At 33.5% G+C, this 6,000-nt stretch overlaps 1 pseudogene; it reads right to left on the bottom strand.

The window, feature by feature from the left end:
• Positions 1-1,048: 1,048 nt before the first annotated feature.
• On the bottom strand, positions 1,049-2,403 carry LOC149228127 (protein VASCULATURE COMPLEXITY AND CONNECTIVITY-like; annotated as a pseudogene).
• Between the last annotated feature and the right edge of the window lie 3,597 nt (positions 2,404-6,000).

Genomic DNA, 6,000 nt, shown 5'->3' with positions numbered 1-6,000 from the left:
TAACTCTATACTAGACCAAGTTGTACTTAACTATTTCCTATGTGTCGGAATATCCTAACAATATTTAACTTGAATATTATAATTATGATAATATAATTAAATTAAATTTAAAATAAATTTACACTATAACAAATTTATTACTACATCTAGTTGATATTTTTAAAATGAAGACGGAACAATTTTATTTTTTAAATGAAAATTGGATAATGTATATTTAATTTGAATATTATATCTCTAATAACATAGTTGAATTTAAATTTAAAATAAATTATAACAAATATGTTGGTTTAAATTATTTAAATAAATTTTGATATATAATTATTATAAAATAATATAATTGAAATATCTTCCCAGCAATTTTTTATTAAAATTATATAATATAATATTAATTTGGATATCATAAATATAATAATATAATTAAATTTAAAATTAAGATAAATTTTATACTATAATAAATTTATTAATTTAAATTAATTAAATTAAAATTGATTAAAATAAATATTATATATATATATATATATATATATATATATATAACTTAAAATAATACAACCTAAACTTATAGTTAGTGATTTTTAAATAGAAAATATTTAATTTGAAAATCATGTCACGCTAACATGGTTGAAAAATGTTTGTGGTAATTTTTGTTTTATTTATTTATTAAATAATAGGAAGAGTATATATATGTATGAAAAAAAATTTTGTTCTAGTTAAAGGATTATGAAGTGTTATGTAAAATTTGATGAAAGCTATTTGATTAGGTGATAAAGATATTAATTAAAGATTTGATTTGTTCTCATCAAAGAATTATAAAATGTGATATAAAAATGGATGAAAGCTACTTGATTGGGTGATAATGATTTTAATTAAATATTTGAGTTATTTATTATTAGTTCAAGTGATGAAAACGAATTATGGGGCCTATTCGTTTTCAACATTTTTACGTCCGATCTTGGGACCTTGGGTTATGGGCCCACGAACTTATAACCTTCTCACAGTCTTCTCAACATGACTCTCCAGGTCATCGTCTCCTTTTCGATACTTTCCCTCACCATCTATATTGTCCCGGGTTCATGCTCGTCTCGGCTACCAGAAGGAAAAAACGCAAATGCGAACGTTATCCAGGACATGAACAAACTAAGTGTGGTTTTCAGAAACGAAAAAGCTTTATATTATATGAGAGATATAAGGTCCAATAAGAAGATACATCTGAGATGGTTATATAAGGCCATTAGTCCAAATAGACTTAAGCTCATAAGATCAGTACTAATGGCAGCATATCCAAAACTAAAAACAACATATGTCCAAAAAACTTTCACAGTTACCATGTGGAAAGGCTGTAAGAAGAAAACATAATAAAAGAGAGCATAAGCAGTTTGAGAATTGAATGGCATGTAGATCAACTGTGACTAGAATTCCAGAAATGCAAAATCACAGATCTGGAAGGTTTTTCCCTCAGAGAAAATCTCTAAATGCCATATACCAGGTGAAGCAAGGAGTCCCATTTTAGAAAGTGAATTGGCTTTTGTATTTTTTTCTCTGCAGATGTGCTCAATAGCGTTGCCGACCATGTAGCCCCAGTAATAGTTGATCCTATCCCTCCAACCAGCCAGGTGTGACGCCATAATATGATTTTTCTTTGTTACCGAATCCACCAATACTTTCGAATCACCAAAGATTGATACCTGCTATATATCAAGGAAGAGACATAACTTTAATAGACCTGCAAGGGCAATGGCTTCTGCTTTATTATTGGAGCCAAGTCCTCCGTTCCAGTATGTGGATAAGTGAGTATATTCATTTATCATGATGATAAAACCACATCCGCATGTACCCAGCGTCGAAAAATTCGGCTAGGAAAGATGTGTGGTCCGATGATAGCAGATCGGGGATATCCTTCTTATGCTTTGTAGTCTTCAGTGGGAGAGCTTCCATATTAACAGATATCCTGTCAATGATTTCTGAACATGATAATATTGTATCTTTAAAGATGCTGTGGTTTCGCCATTTTCATATGTTCCACATGGAGAGAATACAGATCCTATGCCAAGTTTCCTTCTGACCGCTGCACCATTGAATCCAGTGCTGAATTGTGTCCTAGAAGTTTCAACGGTCCGGATATGGATATGTTCTGAGAGGGAACTTTGTTCACATTTCTAGTACAGCAGCATACGCAGCCCCCATCGCATTGGCTGACAATTGCGCAAGCAGAAGTGCCATTGCTGCAGCAGTTTCCAGCGCCAGAGCAGGGCTGCTTGGAAGGGTGCACTCTCCATGTTCGTATGTCACTTTAGAGGCCTGAGTATGTTTGAATTCTGCAGCTATTGCTGTGCTCAGGGCGATCAAACCCAGAAATCCAAAGAACAAGCAAAATCCCAAATGGGTTGTCTGCATATGATTCATCCTCCTCGTGCGATCTTTTGGAAACGCCACTCATCTCTCTTTCTTTCTTGCAGAATTCGCCCAATTCTGAACTTGAGAATCAGTGCGTACACTGATTGTCGTCCTCACCGTTGCTTAGACTCCAACCTCGGCCTCCCGTATTCTCTGCCGTAGAAACCTTTGAATCCTCTCGAGATTCCAATCTGATGGATTCTGAAGCAACTCATCTGCCTTGGTCTGGCATTTTGTTTTTCTACGAAACTTCTGCATTCAAAAAAAATTAAAAAACACAGAACAGACACAAATTCACAAGACGCATTTCCATATCAATTCACAAAGACACATTTTTATTATTTACAATCTCAGGTTACAATTTAAGGCATCTCAGCCTTAATCCATAATTCCTCTAGCAACTACATTTTGCCCCCTCTCTCTCACGCACAGGGTTTTCTCCTGTCCTTCCTCATTTACTTGTGAATCTTTCTGTTCTTATTACACATACATTCAGTTTTAACTGATTTTTTTAACTAAAATCCCGAGGTACAAAAATTATGACCTCTTGGTCATATACTCCCGAGGTACAAAATTATGACCTCCTGGTCATATACTCCCGAGGTACAAAATTATGACCTCCTGGTCATATGCCTTTCCTGAGCAATTCTACCCACTGTTTCTCTTCTTCAGTGGAACCGCCTTCTGTGAGCTGCAACCAAACCTCTGCAATAGCAAGTCCTCTCTGCTACCAGATGCCCTACCAAGCATCTCTCCTGAGCTTAGTCCTCCTCTTCGGCATCTCCGTGTTTCTCTCCTCTCGAACCAATTGAGCACTCTTGCTCCAGGTTTGTTGCAATCTTCTCACCTTCATAAAATAAATTAAAAAAATTACAAGCTTACAGATCTTTAGCGAAACTGTATCTCTTCTTTCTTCTTTGCATGCAAAAAAAAAAAAAAAAAATCCTCTCCGTAGGAAATCTTTTCCCGCTCTAATACCACTTTGATGAAAAAGAATTCTAGGGTCTCTTCGTTTTCAATATTTTTACAAATCCGATCTTGGGACCTATGGGTTATGGGCCCACGAACCTATCTGAACCTTCTCACAGTCTTCTCAACATGACTCTCCAGGGCATCGTTTCCTTTCCGATACTTTCCCTCACCTTCTATATTGTCCCGGGTTCATGCTCGTCCCTCACCTTCTATATTGTCCCGGGTTCATGCTCGTCCCGGCTACTAGAAGGAAAAAACGCAAACGCGAATGTTAACTAGGACATGAACAAACTAAGTGTGGTTAAAACGAAAACGCGAACGTTAGCCAGGACATGAACAAACTAAGTGTGTTTATGGATATGTTCCGAGAGGGAACTTTGTTCACATTTCTAGTACAACAACATACGCATCCCCCATCGCATTGGCTGACAATTGCGCAAGCAGAAGTGCCATTGCTGCAACAGTTTCCAGCGCCAGAGCAAGGCTGTTTGGAAGGGTGCACTCCCCATGTTCATATGGCACTTCAGAGGCCCGGGTATGTTTGAATTCTGCAGCTATTGCCGTGATCAAGGCGATCAAACCCAGAAATCCCAAGAACAAGCAAAATCCCAAATGGTTCGTCTGCATATGATTCATCCTCCTCGTGCGATCTTTTGGAAACACCACTCATCTCTCTTTCTTTCTTGCAGAATTCGCCCAATTCTGAACTTGAGAATCAGTGCGTGCATTGATTGTCGTCCTCACCGTTGCTTAGACTCCAACCTCGGCCTCCAGTATTCTCTGTTGTAGAAACCTTGGAATCCTCTCGAGATTTCCAATCTGATGGATTCTGAAGCCACTCATCTACCCTGGTCTGGTATATGGATTCTGAAGCCACTCATCTGCCTTGGTTTGGCATTTTCTTTTTCTACGAAAACTTTTTCATTAAAAAAAAAATTAAAAAACACAGAGCAGATACAAATTCACAAGACGCAATTCCATATCAATTCACAAAGAGGCATTTTTATTATTTACAATCTCAAGTTACAATTTAAGGCATCTAAGCCTTAATCCAGAATTCCTCCAGCGATTACATTTTGCCCTCTCTCTCTCACCGACAGGGTTTTCTCTTGTCCTTCCTCATTTACTCGTGAATCTTTCTATTCTTATTACATATACATTCAGTGTTAACTAATTTTTTTAACTAAAATTAGTTCATTAACAGAATCTTGTTCCAGGTTGGCCTGGCTGTCCATGTGGTTGTCCATTTGTCCATCTGTTCTCTTTCTCTAATTTTTTTTCATTGAAGGTTCCGGATGCTCCTGCATCATAAAAGTAATACATCTAAAATTTTTCACAATCCTATTTTATTAAAAAATATTAAATATATTATATAAAAAGTAATAAAAAAATTTGTTGGAATATAAAAAAATAGGTTTATTATGAGTTCTATGATCTATTTTTGGGAACGTTATTTTTATTTTTATTTTTATTTTTTTGTTAAATTAAATTTGGTTATATAATTGGTAAAATTAAAAAAAAATATTAATAAATAAATATAAATATAATATTAGTAAATTATTTTTATTATAATAAAAAGCAGTTGTCTATAACGCGACTTTTTGAAAGTCTTTCTGGCGGGTTTTTCCGGTGAAAATCCGGCAGCAATTTATTGGAATCGCAAGTTTGATAGCTAGTTTCTGCACAATCAAAGCGTCCCAGGGGTTTTTCAGGGTGTTGAATCCGAATATGCAGTTAAAAAACCATTTTCACTGCAACAAATCATTCTCAATTTCTTCCGCCGGATTCCGTCACCGGAATCTCCAAAAAGTCGCATTATAGACAACTCCTAATAAAAATAGATTATATTAATATTTAATATTTATAATTTTATTAATTTAAAATGATTTACTTAAAGTTAAATAAAATAATGATTTTTTTAATTATCATTTTAAATATTATAATTAAAATAAAATATATAAATCATAAATCACCACCACTACCACCACTAATTAATTATATATAAATCATATATTTATAAAATAATAATATTTTAGTGTTGAAGGAGTGTAGCTTAAAGTGTATGATACATATTTATGTTTCTAGTCATGGTGAATTTAATCTTAGGAGAAATTATAATTTGGAATAATGTGTTTTTACTTGGTGAAATAAAGATGACCTTATTACAGGATTACAATAGGGTGAAATAATGTGTTTTATTTGGTGAAATAAAGATGATTTTGTTACAGGATTAGCACTACGTAGACCAACTAACCATTTCTTAAAAAAAAATGGTTAAATAAATTTAATAGTTAAAAATATATGGTTTTTTTATTATAAATTTAAATTTAAAAAGATGATAATTTTTTATAAATTTTAACAATTAAATTATTTTGTAAAAAAAATATTTAGTATAAATTGTAGAAGATATATTATCAATTAAAATTGTTTTGAGTGGTTAAACAAAATCACTATTATCTTCCCCACCTAAATTTAAATCCCTGCTAATAACATGATAACATGATATTATCTGCTCCACCCAATTTAAATCCCTACCAATAACATAATCATAATAAATATTGTTAATTACTCAACGCCTATAAATATTATTATATTAACCTTCACCCTGCCAACTCCAGTTCTCTGGCCTTCCAG

Source organism: Pinus tabuliformis, chromosome J (assembly GCF_031772625.1).
Source record: "Pinus tabuliformis cultivar Carrire ecotype Pingquan chromosome J, CPIR1, whole genome shotgun sequence".
NCBI lineage: Eukaryota > Viridiplantae > Streptophyta > Pinopsida > Pinales > Pinaceae > Pinus > Pinus tabuliformis.
The sequence above is the reverse complement of the archived record's forward strand: the minus strand, read 5'-3'. Positions and strand labels throughout refer to the sequence as shown.